Source organism: Trichomycterus rosablanca, chromosome 4 (assembly GCF_030014385.1).
Source record: "Trichomycterus rosablanca isolate fTriRos1 chromosome 4, fTriRos1.hap1, whole genome shotgun sequence".
Taxonomy (NCBI): domain Eukaryota; kingdom Metazoa; phylum Chordata; class Actinopteri; order Siluriformes; family Trichomycteridae; genus Trichomycterus; species Trichomycterus rosablanca.
The window spans coordinates 11,395,583-11,413,609 of NC_085991.1; the positions used below are offsets into that span (position 1 = coordinate 11,395,583).

Genomic DNA, 18,027 nt, shown 5'->3' on the forward strand with positions numbered 1-18,027 from the left:
CCCCAGGCTCTCAGGCTGCAGCGTTCTGAGTCTTCACCCCTCGGGGAAAGTTGAAGCACAGACCCCGACCTGTGCATGCAAAAGGTTTTTATACCCCTTGTCAAGACCTTATGCTCGTAAAGTGACACGTATCCCTAGTCACCAACCTGTCCTAACCATTTTTCCCTCCTGGCTTTTATCTGGTTTATGGTTTTACCACATTTATTGGGGTGAGTGTGTGAGCCCAGCTGGGCGCAGCTGCACAGCTGGGGGCAGCAGTTATGGAGAGCAGGATGTGATTTATTAGCCACAATTGTGCTAAGGTTTTAGTATTCTTTATTGTTGGCTGGAGACTTAAGAACTTACACAGTGAGGTGTAAGTTGGATTTACATAGAGAGTTGTAAATCGGGAAAATAAACAAGAGGCTTATTCGGAATAAACAAGAGGTTTATTGGTTTATTCAGGGAAGAAAATTGGGCCCTTCGAAGTTTTTTGACCAAGGTTTTAGCGTGGGAAACCTGGTGCGGACAGATGGGTTTGTAATGTTGTGAATAATGCACTAGCCTCTCAGAAGGAGAGGACAAGTTGCATCCAACTAATAAACAATACAAAAACCAACTATACGTAGATATATGAAAATTGAGGATTGGTGACTGGATTGAAGAATTTATTGGATTTATGTTTTGTATGTCTATGCGTTGTATGAGACAACGTATGTGTTTGTTGAAATAAGAAAGGGGTGGAAGGTATTGTTTGTGTTGTACTTGTGTGTCTTTGTTCTAAGTGTTACACATAAACAATTTTTTAATAATCTGTCCAGGTGAACTTAAGCAGTGGAATGGAAAGTAAAAAGTAAGTTGGAATGGAAAGTAAAAAGTAAGTTAGAATGGAAGGAATTGTGTAAAGTGGAATTGAGTTGTCTTAAGGGACAAAGTAGTTTGGCAGTTCGACAATACGACTGCAGCAGGTTGGAACAAGTCCAGACAGTATTGTTGTACTGTGGGGATTGATGGCGGTGTTATGTTTAGAAAACAAAGGAATGACCAAGACAGGGACAAGGAAATCGTCTGTAGATAAGGAAGAGATGATGGTAATAGTCAAATCAGAGATGGCATGGAGGGACCAATTGACTATAGAAACAGGTTATGATGACACAAATACCTGACTGGAATGGGTCAAGTACTCAGTATCTTCAGTGAAGATAGATAACTGCTTTGTTTGCGCAGCTGAAAAACCTAATTTGGCCACACATCCAGTAACTTCAGGAAATTGGACATGCCTACTCTCATTGTTCAATGAGATTGAGCCAGTAGGGTGTGAGAATTTATCCATGTCTCACCCACTAACTCAGGAACCAACCCCAACCAACATCAAAGCTTATAAAGACAATTACACCTGTTGCAGGAGCAACAAACCAGGACCGATAAACAGGGGACATTTTTCAGAGGGATGGTGTAAGGAAACCATTATCTTGGATAGTGATGGGAATTATACAGGCAGCCAGCTGAATGCACAAAAATTCAGTAGGGCGGATTTAGTATGGTTGTGTGGAGATATGAGAATCCGGCGAAGGTTGCATGGGAATTGGTCTGGGGAGTGTGCGTTGGTCTTTTTGGTTATACCTTTCAGAATCTACAAGCAGCACGGAGTGGAGGATGCCGCGGACGTCCTGACCAATCACCACAACCATCGAAGAGACACCTGAGAGGTCAAACCTGGCGGATCCTTCAACAAGACCGTGTGGATTGATGGTATAGGGGTCCCAAGGGGGGTCCCAGATGAATTTAAGGCTAGGAACCAGATTGCTGCAGGGTTTGAAAGTGCCCTCTTTTGGTGGGTAACTATCAATAAGAATGTAGACTGGATAAACTATCTCTATTACAATCAGCAGAGATTTGTTAATTTCAGTGTTCAGGCCATTGAGGGACTGAGAGACCAGCTAGACCAGACTTCTCTTATGACCATACAGAATAGAATGGCGTTGGACATGTTGTTGGCAGAGAAAGGTGGAGTTTGCCAGATTGTGGGTTCATCGTGTTGCACCTTCATCCCCAATAATACTGCACCCGATGGTAGTGTGACACGAGCTTTGGAAGGATTGAGGGCTTTGTCACGAGAATGGAAGGAAAATTCAGGGATAAACAATGAATGGGTTAAGTGGCTAGAAGGGATGTTTGGGCCATGGAAGGAAGTTATTACGAGTTTGGTGATGTCAGTATGTGTAGGATTGGTAATTTTAGTGATATGTTGTTGTTGTGGTATCCCGTGCATCAGGGTATTAATAGAAAAATTTGTGATAGAAGTAGTGTGTAGAGGAAGCAGAGGGGGGCAGGATCCACCAGTTATCCAGATGATGTTGGCTGATTTGTCTAGATATCATGTAGATGATGATGAGGAGGATACCCTTGAAGGTGGGCCGGAAGACCCACTTCGAGCAGTATAAGTGCTACTAACTCTGCTTAATTAAAGGTAAAACCGACCAGACAAGATGAGGAGAGAGGACCAGCACTACTGATCACACACCGTGATGAAGGAAGGAGACTTGGAAGGACTGGCAGAGGCAGACACTGAGGGGACTGGAAGACCCACTCCAAGGGACAGAAGTGCCACTAACGGGACCTGCCTACAGGGAACAAAACACAGCAGAAAGCCCGACAAAACCGACTATGTGGAAGAAAAGTCCAGTGGAGTCAACGGAACGGAACAAGAAGATGGGGGAAGATTTAGTTAGACTAGGAGAGAAAAACATAAACATATAGTTCGCAGACACATAGACCATCTTTGAAAACACTAGTTAAGTGCAACACATAGCTTAGCTACAAAACGTAAGGGGTTAGCTCAGGATTGTTTACAATGTATATATGTTTGGTACTCTGCTATTTGTTAGGAGGGATATTCTCTGTGTTTCGTTGGTTAAATGTTTGTGCTGCTGCGGAAACAGGTAAGACCGACAGGGGAGAATCCATGAGACAGTAGAAGCTATGCAGAGAAACAGGAGCTATGGGCCCCTTCTGAATATCTGCAGCTCCGTCTGGTGGAGGACAACCTGAACGGACTTCCTGTAGAAGCCACGCACCCATTGTTTTTATTTTATTTTTCTCGTTTTTGATTTCCTATTTTTAAATTGCTTTATTTTGTTTTCCTATTCTTATTTTATTTTCTATTTTTTGTTTGTTTGTTTGGTTTAAGGGTAGGAGCTGTTGCGATAGGTACGGTTCCTTTAGTTTAACTGGTAGCCTTTTATTTTTTAGATACCTTTTATTGTAAAAATTCAGCCCAGTGGCCATGTAGTCAGAAGGGGTTAAATTGGGGGTTGCTGACAGCTATCCTTTTCTCCTGGAATCTAGAAACACCTAACCTATAGTTAAAAGTTAATGTGAAAGCATTAAGATGCTTTCAAGGGGGGATGGTTAGCATTTTCGGAACATAAAAAAAGTACATTTAATATGGGAAGTTTCCCGGCATTCACCCACGTGGTCCTTTGTTCAAAATGGCGCCGGCCATGTCCCCTTTGTTCAAAATGGCGCCGGCCATGCTCCCTTCCTGACTCCTACCGAGGGGGGGGGAGGCGGAGCCCTGGGCTTTTTAGCACATTTCATTGGCTCCACCAGCAGTAAAGGAGGAGGAGCCTAGCTTAGTTTAAAAAACCGGCGCGCTCAGACGCACGGTCTCTCTTCTTGGCTGGCGATCGTTTTGGATTGCAGGAGAAAGGAGCGCCGATCGGCTTAGCTCTGACATATATTCACAGATCGTTTCTTACACTTAATAAAGTGTTTTTGAAGAGTACTTTCTGGATTCACCGACTGCTTTCTTCAGGACCTCTCAAGAAAAAGCTTCGTCCCAACATCTATAAATAGCAGCTACTGCAGCTTGTACTAAGTCTCTGACTTTCAGAGCAAGAAACTCCATATCAGTGACACCCACAACATATTGTAAAACCTGGGCATTTAGATGGTTCTTTGCATATGTTGCAACACCACCACCCTTTTGGTTTGCCAACTGAGGGAAGCTCCTATAAGAAACTTGGCTGTTGCGCTTATTCATGCTGTATCCTTCCAGTTAGAGCTACCGTGGGACAGCTGATCCAAACATGTGGGTTTCAGTGAAACACAAAATATCTCCCAAGCAGATCTCATGGTGTTTTCTTATGTCATGAAAATGACGGTGTAAACCTTCAACATTATGATGAATGAAAGTAAGGCGTCCATTGACCGCAGTTTTAGTGGGTATAAGAAGTGGCATGACAGTGCTCATTTTCGCTTTTGGCATGTTTTTCAGTGACGACAAAACTTCTTCATTACAAAAAATCTTCTTTTCATCAAAGTTGTTAATGTGTTGGCCTCTGCTGAGGGCAACATAAGACAATTATTATCTAGACAATTAAGAAAACAACAGACCAATAGTTCAATCCATAACAGTAAGGATCCTGTAAGTAATGTTATACAAAGTAACCAGAAAAATATTTAAAAAGCATTCCTTGAGCAAGCGGTGGCCTACGGAGGCCCGGGCGACCGGCGAGCAGGGCTGGAGTTTCTCTTCATTCACGTACAAATCTTTCGCCTTTTACTAAAGATTTCCGTGGAGAGGAACGTTGACAAGTTCAACTTATTTTTTGAAGGCTTTGTCTTTGCAAAGCTGCTCTTTTGCTGGTGGAATGACAGAAGGTGTGTGGGCGTGAAGGCGGCCGGTCAGCGCCGTCCACTAGTCCGGACCCTCAAAAGGTAGGGCCCGTGGCCCGGCGCCTATTTCAGGTTATCGCTTCTCGGCCTTTTGGCTAAGATCAAGTGTAGTATCTGTTCTTATCAGTTTAATATCTGATACGTCCTCTATCCGAGGACCATATATTAAATGGATTTTTAGGCCTGGGAGTCGGAAGAGGGGCTTGCTCCGTCCACTCCACGCATCGACCAGGTATTGCATTGCCTCCTGGCACGGTGCACCCTCATAAACGGTCAAACAAAAGAGTAATTGACGAATGCTGGTGACTGGCCCCTGCTGGAAAGCTGTTGGGATTAGGGGTACGGCCCTGGGTTTCCTCGGTCCTTTTGCGCTAGGGAGTCCCCCTTTACCCGCTTTTTCATTTTCCCTCCATTGTACTTAAAAAAAAAAAAAAAAAAAGGCGAAAGACTTAATTTTCCCCCTCCCTGTGTTTCTCCAGGCAAAGGCTGTGCTGCCTCGTCACCCACCCGACGACCCAAGGGCGCTTTTGCTGCAGGTTTTCGTCGCTCTACCTCGAGCCCTCTTCCTTGAGCGGCCGGTGGCCTACGGAGGCCCGGGCGACCGGCGAGCAGGGCTGGAGTTTCTCTTCATTCACGTACAAATCTTTCGCCTTTTACTAAAGATTTCCGTGGAGAGGAACGTTGACAAGTTCAACTTATTTTTTGAAGGCTTTGTCTTTGCAAAGCTGCTCTTTTGCTGGTGGAATGACAGAAGGTGTGTGGGCGTGAAGGCGGCCGGTCAGCGCCGTCCACTAGTCCGGACCCTCAAAAGGTAGGGCCCGTGGCCCGGCGCCTATTTCAGGTTATCGCTTCTCGGCCTTTTGGCTAAGATCAAGTGTAGTATCTGTTCTTATCAGTTTAATATCTGATACGTCCTCTACCCGAGGACCATATATTAAATGGATTTTTAGGCCTGGGAGTCGGAAGAGGGGCTTGCTCCGTCTACTCCACGCATCGACCAGGTATTGCATTGCCTCCTGGCACGGTGCACCCTCATAAACGGTCAAACGAAAGAGTAATTGACGAATGCTGGTGACTGGCCCCTGCTGGAAAGCTGTTGGGATTAGGGGTACGGCCCTGGGTTTCCTCGGTCCTTTTGCGCTAGGGAGTCCCCCTTTACCCGCTTTTCCATTTTCCCTCCATTTTACTTAAAAAAAAAAAAAAAAAAAAAAGGCGAAAGACTTAATTTTCCCCCTCCCTGTGTTTCTCCAGGCAAAGGCTGTGCTGCCTCGTCACCCACCCGACGACCCAAGGGCGCTTTTGCTGCAGGTTTTCGTCGCTCTACCTCGAGCCCTCTTCCTTGAGCGGCCGGTGGCCTACGGAGGCCCGGGCGACCTGCGAGCAGGGCTGGAGTTTCTCTTCATTCACGTACAAATCTTTCGCCTTTTACTAAAGATTTCCGTGGAGAGGAACGTTGACAAGTTCAACTTATTTTTTGAAGGCTTTGTCTTTGCAAAGCTGCTCTTTTGCTGGTGGAATGACAGAAGGTGTGTGGGCGTGAAGGCGGCCGGTCAGCGCCGTCCACTAGTCCGGACCCTCAAAAGGTAGGGCCCGTGGCCCGGCGCCTATTTCAGGTTATCGCTTCTCGGCCTTTTGGCTAAGATCAAGTGTAGTATCTGTTCTTATCAGTTTAATATCTGATACGTCCTCTATCCGAGGACCATATATTAAATGGATTTTTAGGCCTGGGAGTCGGAAGAGGGGCTTGCTCCGTCCACTCCACGCATCGACCAGGTATTGCATTGCCTCCTGGCACGGTGCACCCTCATAAACGGTCAAACAAAAGAGTAATTGACGAATGCTGGTGACTGGCCCCTGCTGGAAAGCTGTTGGGATTAGGGGTACGGCCCTGGGTTTCCTCGGTCCTTTTGCGCTAGGGAGTCCCCCTTTACCCGCTTTTTCATTTTCCCTCCATTGTACTTAAAAAAAAAAAAAAAAAAAGGCGAAAGACTTAATTTTCCCCCTCCCTGTGTTTCTCCAGGCAAAGGCTGTGCTGCCTCGTCACCCACCCGACGACCCAAGGGCGCTTTTGCTGCAGGTTTTCGTCGCTCTACCTCGAGCCCTCTTCCTTGAGCGGCCGGTGGCCTACGGAGGCCCGGGCGACCGGCGAGCAGGGCTGGAGTTTCTCTTCATTCACGTACAAATCTTTCGCCTTTTACTAAAGATTTCCGTGGAGAGGAACGTTGACAAGTTCAACTTATTTTTTGAAGGCTTTGTCTTTGCAAAGCTGCTCTTTTGCTGGTGGAATGACAGAAGGTGTGTGGGCGTGAAGGCGGCCGGTCAGCGCCGTCCACTAGTCCGGACCCTCAAAAGGTAGGGCCCGTGGCCCGGCGCCTATTTCAGGTTATCGCTTCTCGGCCTTTTGGCTAAGATCAAGTGTAGTATCTGTTCTTATCAGTTTAATATCTGATACGTCCTCTACCCGAGGACCATATATTAAATGGATTTTTAGGCCTGGGAGTCGGAAGAGGGGCTTGCTCCGTCCACTCCACGCATCGACCAGGTATTGCATTGCCTCCTGGCACGGTGCACCCTCATAAACGGTCAAACGAAAGAGTAATTGACGAATGCTGGTGACTGGCCCCTGCTGGAAAGCTGTTGGGATTAGGGGTACGGCCCTGGGTTTCCTCGGTCCTTTTGCGCTAGGGAGTCCCCCTTTACCCGCTTTTCCATTTTCCCTCCATTTTACTTAAAAAAAAAAAAAAAAAAAAAAGGCGAAAGACTTAATTTTCCCCCTCCCTGTGTTTCTCCAGGCAAAGGCTGTGCTGCCTCGTCACCCACCCGACGACCCAAGGGCGCTTTTGCTGCAGGTTTTCGTCGCTCTACCTCGAGCCCTCTTCCTTGAGCGGCCGGTGGCCTACGGAGGCCCGGGCGACCGGCGAGCAGGGCTGGAGTTTCTCTTCATTCACGTACAAATCTTTCGCCTTTTACTAAAGATTTCCGTGGAGAGGAACGTTGACAAGTTCAACTTATTTTTTGAAGGCTTTGTCTTTGCAAAGCTGCTCTTTTGCTGGTGGAATGACAGAAGGTGTGTGGGCGTGAAGGCGGCCGGTCAGCGCCGTCCACTAGTCCGGACCCTCAAAAGGTAGGGCCCGTGGCCCGGCGCCTATTTCAGGTTATCGCTTCTCGGCCTTTTGGCTAAGATCAAGTGTAGTATCTGTTCTTATCAGTTTAATATCTGATACGTCCTCTACCCGAGGACCATATATTAAATGGATTTTTAGGCCTGGGAGTCGGAAGAGGGGCTTGCTCCGTCCACTCCACGCATCGACCAGGTATTGCATTGCCTCCTGGCACGGTGCACCCTCATAAACGGTCAAACGAAAGAGTAATTGACGAATGCTGGTGACTGGCCCCTGCTGGAAAGCTGTTGGGATTAGGGGTACGGCCCTGGGTTTCCTCGGTCCTTTTGCGCTAGGGAGTCCCCCTTTACCCGCTTTTCCATTTTCCCTCCATTTTACTTAAAAAAAAAAAAAAAAAAAAAGGCGAAAGACTTAATTTTCCCCCTCCCTGTGTTTCTCCAGGCAAAGGCTGTGCTGCCTCGTCACCCACCCGACGACCCAAGGGCGCTTTTGCTGCAGGTTTTCGTCGCTCTACCTCGAGCCCTCTTCCTTGAGCGGCCGGTGGCCTACGGAGGCCCGGGCGACCGGCGAGCAGGGCTGGAGTTTCTCTTCATTCACGTACAAATCTTTCGCCTTTTACTAAAGATTTCCGTGGAGAGGAACGTTGACAAGTTCAACTTATTTTTTGAAGGCTTTGTCTTTGCAAAGCTGCTCTTTTGCTGGTGGAATGACAGAAGGTGTGTGGGCGTGAAGGCGGCCGGTCAGCGCCGTCCACTAGTCCGGACCCTCAAAAGGTAGGGCCCGTGGCCCGGCGCCTATTTCAGGTTATCGCTTCTCGGCCTTTTGGCTAAGATCAAGTGTAGTATCTGTTCTTATCAGTTTAATATCTGATACGTCCTCTACCCGAGGACCATATATTAAATGGATTTTTAGGCCTGGGAGTCGGAAGAGGGGCTTGCTCCGTCCACTCCACGCATCGACCAGGTATTGCATTGCCTCCTGGCACGGTGCACCCTCATAAACGGTCAAACGAAAGAGTAATTGACGAATGCTGGTGACTGGCCCCTGCTGGAAAGCTGTTGGGATTAGGGGTACGGCCCTGGGTTTCCTCGGTCCTTTTGCGCTAGGGAGTCCCCCTTTACCCGCTTTTCCATTTTCCCTCCATTTTACTTAAAAAAAAAAAAAAAAAAAAAAGGCGAAAGACTTAATTTTCCCCCTCCCTGTGTTTCTCCAGGCAAAGGCTGTGCTGCCTCGTCACCCACCCGACGACCCAAGGGCGCTTTTGCTGCAGGTTTTCGTCGCTCTACCTCGAGCCCTCTTCCTTGAGCGGCCGGTGGCCTACGGAGGCCCGGGCGACCGGCGAGCAGGGCTGGAGTTTCTCTTCATTCACGTACAAATCTTTCGCCTTTTACTAAAGATTTCCGTGGAGAGGAACGTTGACAAGTTCAACTTATTTTTTGAAGGCTTTGTCTTTGCAAAGCTGCTCTTTTGCTGGTGGAATGACAGAAGGTGTGTGGGCGTGAAGGCGGCCGGTCAGCGCCGTCCACTAGTCCGGACCCTCAAAAGGTAGGGCCCGTGGCCCGGCGCCTATTTCAGGTTATCGCTTCTCGGCCTTTTGGCTAAGATCAAGTGTAGTATCTGTTCTTATCAGTTTAATATCTGATACGTCCTCTACCCGAGGACCATATATTAAATGGATTTTTAGGCCTGGGAGTCGGAAGAGGGGCTTGCTCCGTCCACTCCACGCATCGACCAGGTATTGCATTGCCTCCTGGCACGGTGCACCCTCATAAACGGTCAAACGAAAGAGTAATTGACGAATGCTGGTGACTGGCCCCTGCTGGAAAGCTGTTGGGATTAGGGGTACGGCGCCTTAGACCTTTGCCTAGCCTAGGCCCGGGGTTTCCTCGGTCCTTTTGCGCTAGGGAGTCCCCCTTTACCCGCTTTTTCATTTTCCCTCCATTTTACTTAAAAAAAAAAAAAAAAAAAAAAAAGGCGAAAGACTTAATTTTCCCCCTCCCTGTGTTTCTCCAGGCAAAGGCTGTGCTGCCTCGTCACCCACCCGACGACCCAAGGGCGCTTTTGCTGCAGGTTTTCGTCGCTCTACCTCGAGCCCTCTTCCTTGAGCGGCCGGTGGCCTACGGAGGCCCGGGCGACCTGCGAGCAGGGCTGGAGTTTCTCTTCATTCACGTACAAATCTTTCGCCTTTTACTAAAGATTTCCGTGGAGAGGAACGTTGACAAGTTCAACTTATTTTTTGAAGGCTTTGTCTTTGCAAAGCTGCTCTTTTGCTGGTGGAATGACAGAAGGTGTGTGGGCGTGAAGGCGGCCGGTCAGCGCCGTCCACTAGTCCGGACCCTCAAAAGGTAGGGCCCGTGGCCCGGCGCCTATTTCAGGTTATCGCTTCTCGGCCTTTTGGCTAAGATCAAGTGTAGTATCTGTTCTTATCAGTTTAATATCTGATACGTCCTCTACCCGAGGACCATATATTAAATGGATTTTTAGGCCTGGGAGTCGGAAGAGGGGCTTGCTCCGTCCACTCCACGCATCGACCAGGTATTGCATTGCCTCCTGGTACGGTGCACCCTCATAAACGGTCAAACGAAAGAGTAATTGACGAATGCTGGTGACTGGCCCCTGCTGGAAAGCTGTTGGGATTAGGGGTACGGCCCTGGGTTTCCTCGGTCCTTTTGCGCTAGGGAGTCCCCCTTTACCCGCTTTTCCATTTTCCCTCCATTTTACTTAAAAAAAAAAAAAAAAAAAAAAAGGCGAAAGACTTAATTTTCCCCCTCCCTGTGTTTCTCCAGGCAAAGGCTGTGCTGCCTCGTCACCCACCCGACGACCCAAGGGCGCTTTTGCTGCAGGTTTTCGTCGCTCTACCTCGAGCCCTCTTCCTTGAGCGGCCGGTGGCCTACGGAGGCCCGGGCGACCGGCGAGCAGGGCTGGAGTTTCTCTTCATTCACGTACAAATCTTTCACCTTTTACTAAAGATTTCCGTGGAGAGGAACGTTGACAAGTTCAACTTATTTTTTGAAGGCTTTGTCTTTGCAAAGCTGCTCTTTTGCTGGTGGAATGACAGAAGGTGTGTGGGCGTGAAGGCGGCCGGTCAGCGCCGTCCACTAGTCCGGACCCTCAAAAGGTAGGGCCCGTGGCCCGGCGCCTATTTCAGGTTATCGCTTCTCGGCCTTTTGGCTAAGATCAAGTGTAGTATCTGTTCTTATCAGTTTAATATCTGATACGTCCTCTACCCGAGGACCATATATTAAATGGATTTTTAGGCCTGGGAGTCGGAAGAGGGGCTTGCTCCGTCCACTCCACGCATCGACCAGGTATTGCATTGCCTCCTGGCACGGTGCACCCTCATAAACGGTCAAACGAAAGAGTAATTGACGAATGCTGGTGACTGGCCCCTGCTGGAAAGCTGTTGGGATTAGGGGTACGGCCCTGGGTTTCCTCGGTCCTTTTGCGCTAGGGAGTCCCCCTTTACCCGCTTTTTCATTTTCCCTCCATTTTACTTAAAAAAAAAAAAAAAAAAAAAAAAAAAAGGCGAAAGACTTAATTTTCCCCCTCCCTGTGTTTCTCCAGGCAAAGGCTGTGCTGCCTCGTCACCCACCCGACGACCCAAGGGCGCTTTTGCTGCAGGTTTTCGTCGCTCTACCTCGAGCCCTCTTCCTTGAGCGGCCGGTGGCCTACGGAGGCCCGGGCGACCGGCGAGCAGGGCTGGAGTTTCTCTTCATTCACGTACAAATCTTTCGCCTTTTACTAAAGATTTCCGTGGAGAGGAACGTTGACAAGTTCAACTTATTTTTTGAAGGCTTTGTCTTTGCAAAGCTGCTCTTTTGCTGGTGGAATGACAGAAGGTGTGTGGGCGTGAAGGCGGCCGGTCAGCGCCGTCCACTAGTCCGGACCCTCAAAAGGTAGGGCCCGTGGCCCGGCGCCTATTTCAGGTTATCGCTTCTCGGCCTTTTGGCTAAGATCAAGTGTAGTATCTGTTCTTATCAGTTTAATATCTGATACGTCCTCTACCCGAGGACCATATATTAAATGGATTTTTAGGCCTGGGAGTCGGAAGAGGGGCTTGCTCCGTCCACTCCACGCATCGACCAGGTATTGCATTGCCTCCTGGCACGGTGCACCCTCATAAACGGTCAAACGAAAGAGTAATTGACGAATGCTGGTGACTGGCCCCTGCTGGAAAGCTGTTGGGATTAGGGGTACGGCCCTGGGTTTCCTCGGTCCTTTTGCGCTAGGGAGTCCCCCTTTACCCGCTTTTCCATTTTCCCTCCATTTTACTTAAAAAAAAAAAAAAAAAAAAAAGGCGAAAGACTTAATTTTCCCCCTCCCTGTGTTTCTCCAGGCAAAGGCTGTGCTGCCTCGTCACCCACCCGACGACCCAAGGGCGCTTTTGCTGCAGGTTTTCGTCGCTCTACCTCGAGCCCTCTTCCTTGAGCGGCCGGTGGCCTACGGAGGCCCGGGCGACCTGCGAGCAGGGCTGGAGTTTCTCTTCATTCACGTACAAATCTTTCGCCTTTTACTAAAGATTTCCGTGGAGAGGAACGTTGACAAGTTCAACTTATTTTTTGAAGGCTTTGTCTTTGCAAAGCTGCTCTTTTGCTGGTGGAATGACAGAAGGTGTGTGGGCGTGAAGGCGGCCGGTCAGCGCCGTCCACTAGTCCGGACCCTCAAAAGGTAGGGCCCGTGGCCCGGCGCCTATTTCAGGTTATCGCTTCTCGGCCTTTTGGCTAAGATCAAGTGTAGTATCTGTTCTTATCAGTTTAATATCTGATACGTCCTCTACCCGAGGACCATATATTAAATGGATTTTTAGGCCTGGGAGTCGGAAGAGGGGCTTGCTCCGTCCACTCCACGCATCGACCAGGTATTGCATTGCCTCCTGGCACGGTGCACCCTCATAAACGGTCAAACGAAAGAGTAATTGACGAATGCTGGTGACTGGCCCCTGCTGGAAAGCTGTTGGGATTAGGGGTACGGCCCTGGGTTTCCTCGGTCCTTTTGCGCTAGGGAGTCCCCCTTTACCCGCTTTTTCATTTTCCCTCCATTTTACTTAAAAAAAAAAAAAAAAAAAAAAAAGGCGAAAGACTTAATTTTCCCCCTCCCTGTGTTTCTCCAGGCAAAGGCTGTGCTGCCTCGTCACCCACCCGACGACCCAAGGGCGCTTTTGCTGCAGGTTTTCGTCGCTCTACCTCGAGCCCTCTTCCTTGAGCGGCCGGTGGCCTACGGAGGCCCGGGCGACCTGCGAGCAGGGCTGGAGTTTCTCTTCATTCACGTACAAATCTTTCGCCTTTTACTAAAGATTTCCGTGGAGAGGAACGTTGACAAGTTCAACTTATTTTTTGAAGGCTTTGTCTTTGCAAAGCTGCTCTTTTGCTGGTGGAATGACAGAAGGTGTGTGGGCGTGAAGGCGGCCGGTCAGCGCCGTCCACTAGTCCGGACCCTCAAAAGGTAGGGCCCGTGGCCCGGCGCCTATTTCAGGTTATCGCTTCTCGGCCTTTTGGCTAAGATCAAGTGTAGTATCTGTTCTTATTAGAGACGGATGGCGGGAAACGATGCGAGAGGGCCGGTCCGAGTGACGCGGCTTAAAAATTCAGTGAGAGTTGAAGTGACGAGAAACGAACAGAGAACGAAGCTAACGGTGGAACATCTGGTTCAAAGAGTTTTGAGAAAGCTGTTTAAGCTGGAGGCCACTGAAATTTACTGCCTGCAAGATTTTTCTAACACGGGATTCATGGACATAACTTTTAATAATATGCCAGCGTGCCAAGAGTTCTTAGCAGCATGGGAAAGACAGAAGGAGCATAGAGACCTAGAAGGACTGATGGTGAGAGCCCTGTTTATCTGGGAGACGGTGAACCTAACGGTACACATGTACAACCCATTCGTGGAGGAGGAGGACATTAGACAATACCTGCAAAGGTACTGCCTTAAAGTGGAAGGTGGAGAGAAACAGACAAACAGGTATGGGATTTGGAATGGGCGACGGAGATACAGGGTGCAGTTCAGACCAGAGCCGGGAGCACCAGGAGGAGTGGCACAGCCACCAGGGTCGTTTGCTATAGGACCACATAGAGGGTTCCTATTTTATCAAGGACAGCCATTGACCTGCCGAAAATGTGGAGGAGCTGGGCACATAGGGGCAACATGTGATAGGCAGAGGTGCCGGAACTGTGGGTCGGAGGAGCATGGAGCAGCAGAGTGCAAGATGCCTAAGAAATGCAGCCTATGTGACAAGGAGGACCACTTGTACAAGAACTGCCCGAGGAAAAGGCGAACATTTGCCGACCTGTTCAACACTGATTTCATCGAGGGGGAAATGGAGACACAGATGGAAGCCACAAGCTCAGGAGAGAAAGAGAAGGAGCAAGGAACAACACAAGAGGAAGAGCCTGGAAGGGATAAAGAGAAACCGGAGGCAGGAACACAAACAACAGAGAAAACAGCGGGAACAAAGACAAAGAAAACCAAAGAGCTGAACGAAGGAAAGGGAAAGAAGAAGAAAGAAGAGGTACAGGTAAGACAGGAGGAAGGCAGCACTCCCGGTGGTGAGGTGGAACAAACAGTGGGTGGCAAACGTCCGTTTCCTGAAGATGAGCTGGGGGACAGCCCAGTCAGGAGAACACGCCCTGAAGGGCTAAGTTGGAGCCAAGTGGTAGAGGATGAGGAAGGAGAGGAGGAGCAAATATATGAAGAACTGCTTAGGAATTTAAATGAGACTATGCAGACAATACACACAACATGCTCAGAAGAGGAAGGGGTGAGTATGGACTGTTCAACAGGGTCAGAAAACCAAAGAAGTACTCAAGGGGGCGATGAAGAGACTAGTGGGAAGGAAAAGAAATAAAAGGAAAACTAAATGGAAAGGACACTAAAAATAGGGACGTTCAACGCCAGAGGGCTGAGAAACACGAAGAAAAGAAGTTTGGTTTTTAGTTTTATAGAAGATTTAAGTTTGGACATTTGTTTTATTCAGGAAGCGCACCTAAAGGACTTGAAGGACATTGAAAGATTCCAAAAGGACTGGGGGAGGGGGAAATCAGTGTGGTCCATAGGGGGGTACACTCCAGTGGAGTTGGGATTCTGTTTAAGGGATGGGGTATGAACTTAAAACAAGTTATAGGTGGTGAAGTGGGGAGGATGGTTGGAGTGGATTTAAGTTGGGGGGGTGTAAAGATGAGGATTTTGAATATATACGGACCACAACATTTAAAAGACAAAAGGGTTTTTTACGAGGATGCCAAGCTATTAGGTGCAACAAGTAATTTTTTGGTTATGGGAGGGGACTTTAATATTAATCTGGCGGGAGCAGGAGACGAAGCAACAGGAATAATTGCAGACATAATTAAAACACATAAGTTAGTGGACATAGGAAGGAAGGTAGGAAGGGGAATGGAAGGACCAACATGGAGGAATACAAGGGGGGATGAAAGTAGATTGGATGGGATTCTCGTGAGCAGAAGTATGGAAGTGGTGGCAGGGGAAACAAGAAGTGTGAACTTTTCCGACCATGACCTGGTGATGGCTGAGGTAAAAGTGGGAGGAAGAAAATATGGGACAGGATACTGGAAATTAAATGTAAAAATATTAGAGAAAAGGGGGATAGAAGAGGATTTTAGAGAGTTTTGGGAAGGGGTTAGGGGATTAAAAGGGCTATGTGAGGGAAGTATAGAGTGGTGGGAGATAGCAAAGAAAAGGATAAAGCAGTGGGGGATATGGAAGAGCAGGGAGAGGATAATGGAGGAAAAGGGGAATTTAAGGAAAATGTGGGGGGAACTAGCGAAGGAGAAGGAGAAAGAGAATGAAGGGAAGGAGGTTGACAGAGATAGAGTAGAAATAGTACAGGGACAGATAAGGAAGATATATGAGGGAAGAGCAGAGAAGTATATGTTAATGGCAGGACAGGAGTTTAGGGAGAGAGGGGAAAGAGTAGATACATATTGGATAGGGAAAGCTAGAGAAAGAAGAGAAGAGAGAGGGATAGAGGGAATAAGGGACGAGCAGGGACAGCTAAAAGTACAAAATGAGGAGATGTTACAGGTAGGGACAGAGTATTATAGGAGGTATTTTAGGGAGAGGGAAGTGGAGGTAGAAGTAGGAGATGCATTTATAAAAGAACTAGAAAAGGAGGTGCCTAGGGACATAAAGCAGGAAATAAATAAAAGCATAAGGGAGGAGGAGGTGAAGGAGGCAATAAAAAGCCTGAAAAAAGGGAAAGTACCAGGGATAGATGGTATACCCGGAGAGTTTTATAAAAGGTTTAATGAAGTGGTAAGCGGAGACCTAACAGAAGTGTTTAACAAAATACTGGAGGAAGGGGAAATCAAAGGAACAATGGCGACAGGGGTAGTGACGCCAATATACAAAAAGGGGGAAAGGGAAAATCTGGATAACTATAGGCCATTATCGATGTTGGGGGTGGACAGTAAAATAATGGCGAAAATATTGGCAGGTAGGTTGAGGAAGGCACTGCCACATGTCATACATGTAGACCAGACATGTGGAATAGAGGGTAGAAGCACAAGGTGGAATCTACAGCTCATCAGGGACGTGGTGGCGTGGTCAGGAGACCGGAAGCTGCCATTGATGATAGCAAGCCTGGACCAATCAAAGGCGTTCGACAGAGTGGACAGGGAATTTTTGTTTAGAGTCATGGAAAAGATGGGGATGGGAGAAAAACTGGTCAGATGGGTTAAAACAGTGTACAGGAGGACATACAGCAGAGTAAGTATGAACGGGTATCTAGGGAGGAGTTTTGAGACAGCGGGGGGTATATTACAGGGGTGTCCGTTATCGCCACTCCTATTCATAATGTACATGGAGCCGCTGGCGGAAAAGATTAGAAAGGACAAGGAGATAGTAGGGGTTTTGGTGCCGGGAGCAGGTGGATATAGGGTGAAGATAGCGCAGTATGCAGACGACATGACAATTTTGGGTAGAATAGATAGTGACATAGAGAGAACATTGGATATAGTGGAAAAATTCGGAGTGGGGTCTGGGGCGAAATTGAATAGGGAAAAATCTAAGTTAAAATTTTTTGGGACAGTGAAGGATAGGAAAGATTCGGTGGGAGGGTTGGAGGTAAGTGAGGGGCCAATGAAGATTTTAGGGGTAAAATTTGAAAATCAGGGAGCAGCAGGGTTGAATTGGGGAGAGAGGTTAATAAAGATGAAACAAAAGTTAGGACTATGGACTGGGAGGAAACTGTCCTATATAGGGAAGAGTCTGGTAATTAAGGCGGAGGTACTTCCCTTTCTGATGTACCTGGCGTACATCTACCCACTACCAGTGAGTGGAAGGAGGTGGGTACAAAGGGAAGTATTTCGTTTTATGTGGGGAGGAAAGTATGAATACGTAGCAAGGGAGATAATGTACAGGAAAATAGAGGAAGGGGGGAGAGGGGTTTTAGATGTAGGACTGAAATTGGACTGCATTTATGTGGCAAGCATAATGCAGGAGTTAGCGCAGGAGGCACAACACCCAGGATGGTATTTCCTGAAATTATATTTTGCATACCACACACGGGGTGTAATGGAGTGGGACAACAGAGGTCCAAGGGCGGAGCAGCTGCCATGGCATTATGGGCAGGCTGCCAACTGGTTAAAGGTAAATAGAGAGGGAAAAGACAGAAACATATGCACAAGTCACAAAAGATTATATGAGGAGGTTAGGAGTAGAAAGGTAAGAGAAAGCAACAGAAGAATAGAAGCAGGGACAGTATGGACTAGAGTACAACCACTGGGGCTGGAAAACAGTTTAAAAGATATAAATTGGCAAATAGTACACAGGAAATTACCGGTAAAAGAAATAATGTACAGACACGGGATAAGCAAGACAAATGTGTGTCCGAGAGAGGGGTGTGGAAGGGAGGAATCAATAATACACGTATTTTGGGAATGTAAGGTAGCTAGGGAAGTATGGCAGAAGGTGGGAACATGGTTGGATAATATAAGAAGGGGGTTTAGAGTAACATGGGAGGTTGTAAACAAAGGGATAGGAGGAATGGGAAAAGGGAGAAGCAGATTCATGTTGTGGCTAACAATAAGCCTGGTTAAGAGAGGGATATGGGAGGATAGACAGGCGGAAGTGAAGGGAGGGAAGGGAAAGGGAGTGATGGGGATAGTCAAGAAAGCCGAATGGGAAATTAAGACAAGAATGAAAGAAGATGAAGTGGACTTGGGGTGGGAAAAGGGGAAGGAAAAGTGGGGAAGATTATGGGAGATGTGTATGAAAAAGACATGATAAATACAATGAA

The 18,027-nt window shown here is 47.8% G+C and overlaps 23 non-coding genes and 1 pseudogene across 23 annotated transcripts; all 24 read left to right on the plus strand.

Annotated features, from left to right (window-relative positions):
• Nucleotides 1–4,502: 4,502 nt before the first annotated feature.
• LOC134312738 (U5 spliceosomal RNA) lies at nucleotides 4,503–4,617 on the plus strand. The gene has a single exon (XR_010011655.1). It is a non-coding gene; the product is annotated as a U5 spliceosomal RNA (small nuclear RNA).
• Nucleotides 4,618–4,734: 117 nt separating this feature from the next.
• Nucleotides 4,735–4,925, plus strand: LOC134313235 (U2 spliceosomal RNA). The gene has a single exon (XR_010012125.1). It is a non-coding gene; the product is annotated as a U2 spliceosomal RNA (small nuclear RNA).
• Nucleotides 4,926–5,271: 346 nt separating this feature from the next.
• Nucleotides 5,272–5,386, plus strand: LOC134312739 (U5 spliceosomal RNA). Its single transcript, XR_010011656.1, has one exon. It is a non-coding gene; the product is annotated as a U5 spliceosomal RNA (small nuclear RNA).
• Nucleotides 5,387–5,503: 117 nt separating this feature from the next.
• LOC134313249 (U2 spliceosomal RNA) lies at nucleotides 5,504–5,694 on the plus strand. The gene has a single exon (XR_010012138.1). It is a non-coding gene; the product is annotated as a U2 spliceosomal RNA (small nuclear RNA).
• Nucleotides 5,695–6,043: 349 nt separating this feature from the next.
• LOC134312740 (U5 spliceosomal RNA) lies at nucleotides 6,044–6,158 on the plus strand. Its single transcript, XR_010011657.1, has one exon. It is a non-coding gene; the product is annotated as a U5 spliceosomal RNA (small nuclear RNA).
• Nucleotides 6,159–6,275: 117 nt separating this feature from the next.
• Nucleotides 6,276–6,466, plus strand: LOC134313236 (U2 spliceosomal RNA). The gene has a single exon (XR_010012126.1). It is a non-coding gene; the product is annotated as a U2 spliceosomal RNA (small nuclear RNA).
• Nucleotides 6,467–6,812: 346 nt separating this feature from the next.
• LOC134312741 (U5 spliceosomal RNA) lies at nucleotides 6,813–6,927 on the plus strand. The gene has a single exon (XR_010011658.1). It is a non-coding gene; the product is annotated as a U5 spliceosomal RNA (small nuclear RNA).
• Nucleotides 6,928–7,044: 117 nt separating this feature from the next.
• LOC134313263 (U2 spliceosomal RNA) lies at nucleotides 7,045–7,235 on the plus strand. Its single transcript, XR_010012150.1, has one exon. It is a non-coding gene; the product is annotated as a U2 spliceosomal RNA (small nuclear RNA).
• A 349-nt stretch (nucleotides 7,236–7,584) lies between these two features.
• Nucleotides 7,585–7,699, plus strand: LOC134312743 (U5 spliceosomal RNA). Its single transcript, XR_010011660.1, has one exon. It is a non-coding gene; the product is annotated as a U5 spliceosomal RNA (small nuclear RNA).
• A 117-nt stretch (nucleotides 7,700–7,816) lies between these two features.
• On the plus strand, nucleotides 7,817–8,007 carry LOC134313264 (U2 spliceosomal RNA). The gene has a single exon (XR_010012151.1). It is a non-coding gene; the product is annotated as a U2 spliceosomal RNA (small nuclear RNA).
• Nucleotides 8,008–8,355: 348 nt separating this feature from the next.
• LOC134312744 (U5 spliceosomal RNA) lies at nucleotides 8,356–8,470 on the plus strand. Its single transcript, XR_010011661.1, has one exon. It is a non-coding gene; the product is annotated as a U5 spliceosomal RNA (small nuclear RNA).
• Nucleotides 8,471–8,587: 117 nt separating this feature from the next.
• Nucleotides 8,588–8,778, plus strand: LOC134313265 (U2 spliceosomal RNA). Its single transcript, XR_010012152.1, has one exon. It is a non-coding gene; the product is annotated as a U2 spliceosomal RNA (small nuclear RNA).
• Nucleotides 8,779–9,127: 349 nt separating this feature from the next.
• On the plus strand, nucleotides 9,128–9,242 carry LOC134312745 (U5 spliceosomal RNA). The gene has a single exon (XR_010011662.1). It is a non-coding gene; the product is annotated as a U5 spliceosomal RNA (small nuclear RNA).
• Nucleotides 9,243–9,359: 117 nt separating this feature from the next.
• LOC134313266 (U2 spliceosomal RNA) lies at nucleotides 9,360–9,550 on the plus strand. The gene has a single exon (XR_010012153.1). It is a non-coding gene; the product is annotated as a U2 spliceosomal RNA (small nuclear RNA).
• Nucleotides 9,551–9,927: 377 nt separating this feature from the next.
• Nucleotides 9,928–10,042, plus strand: LOC134312746 (U5 spliceosomal RNA). The gene has a single exon (XR_010011663.1). It is a non-coding gene; the product is annotated as a U5 spliceosomal RNA (small nuclear RNA).
• Nucleotides 10,043–10,159: 117 nt separating this feature from the next.
• On the plus strand, nucleotides 10,160–10,350 carry LOC134313240 (U2 spliceosomal RNA). The gene has a single exon (XR_010012130.1). It is a non-coding gene; the product is annotated as a U2 spliceosomal RNA (small nuclear RNA).
• Nucleotides 10,351–10,700: 350 nt separating this feature from the next.
• On the plus strand, nucleotides 10,701–10,815 carry LOC134312974 (U5 spliceosomal RNA). Its single transcript, XR_010011884.1, has one exon. It is a non-coding gene; the product is annotated as a U5 spliceosomal RNA (small nuclear RNA).
• Nucleotides 10,816–10,932: 117 nt separating this feature from the next.
• On the plus strand, nucleotides 10,933–11,123 carry LOC134313267 (U2 spliceosomal RNA). Its single transcript, XR_010012154.1, has one exon. It is a non-coding gene; the product is annotated as a U2 spliceosomal RNA (small nuclear RNA).
• A 355-nt stretch (nucleotides 11,124–11,478) lies between these two features.
• LOC134312747 (U5 spliceosomal RNA) lies at nucleotides 11,479–11,593 on the plus strand. Its single transcript, XR_010011664.1, has one exon. It is a non-coding gene; the product is annotated as a U5 spliceosomal RNA (small nuclear RNA).
• A 117-nt stretch (nucleotides 11,594–11,710) lies between these two features.
• On the plus strand, nucleotides 11,711–11,901 carry LOC134313268 (U2 spliceosomal RNA). The gene has a single exon (XR_010012155.1). It is a non-coding gene; the product is annotated as a U2 spliceosomal RNA (small nuclear RNA).
• Nucleotides 11,902–12,250: 349 nt separating this feature from the next.
• Nucleotides 12,251–12,365, plus strand: LOC134312749 (U5 spliceosomal RNA). The gene has a single exon (XR_010011666.1). It is a non-coding gene; the product is annotated as a U5 spliceosomal RNA (small nuclear RNA).
• A 117-nt stretch (nucleotides 12,366–12,482) lies between these two features.
• Nucleotides 12,483–12,673, plus strand: LOC134313269 (U2 spliceosomal RNA). The gene has a single exon (XR_010012156.1). It is a non-coding gene; the product is annotated as a U2 spliceosomal RNA (small nuclear RNA).
• A 351-nt stretch (nucleotides 12,674–13,024) lies between these two features.
• Nucleotides 13,025–13,139, plus strand: LOC134312750 (U5 spliceosomal RNA). Its single transcript, XR_010011667.1, has one exon. It is a non-coding gene; the product is annotated as a U5 spliceosomal RNA (small nuclear RNA).
• Nucleotides 13,140–13,256: 117 nt separating this feature from the next.
• On the plus strand, nucleotides 13,257–13,396 carry LOC134312682 (U2 spliceosomal RNA; annotated as a pseudogene).
• The last annotated feature ends 4,631 nt before the right edge of the window (nucleotides 13,397–18,027 follow it).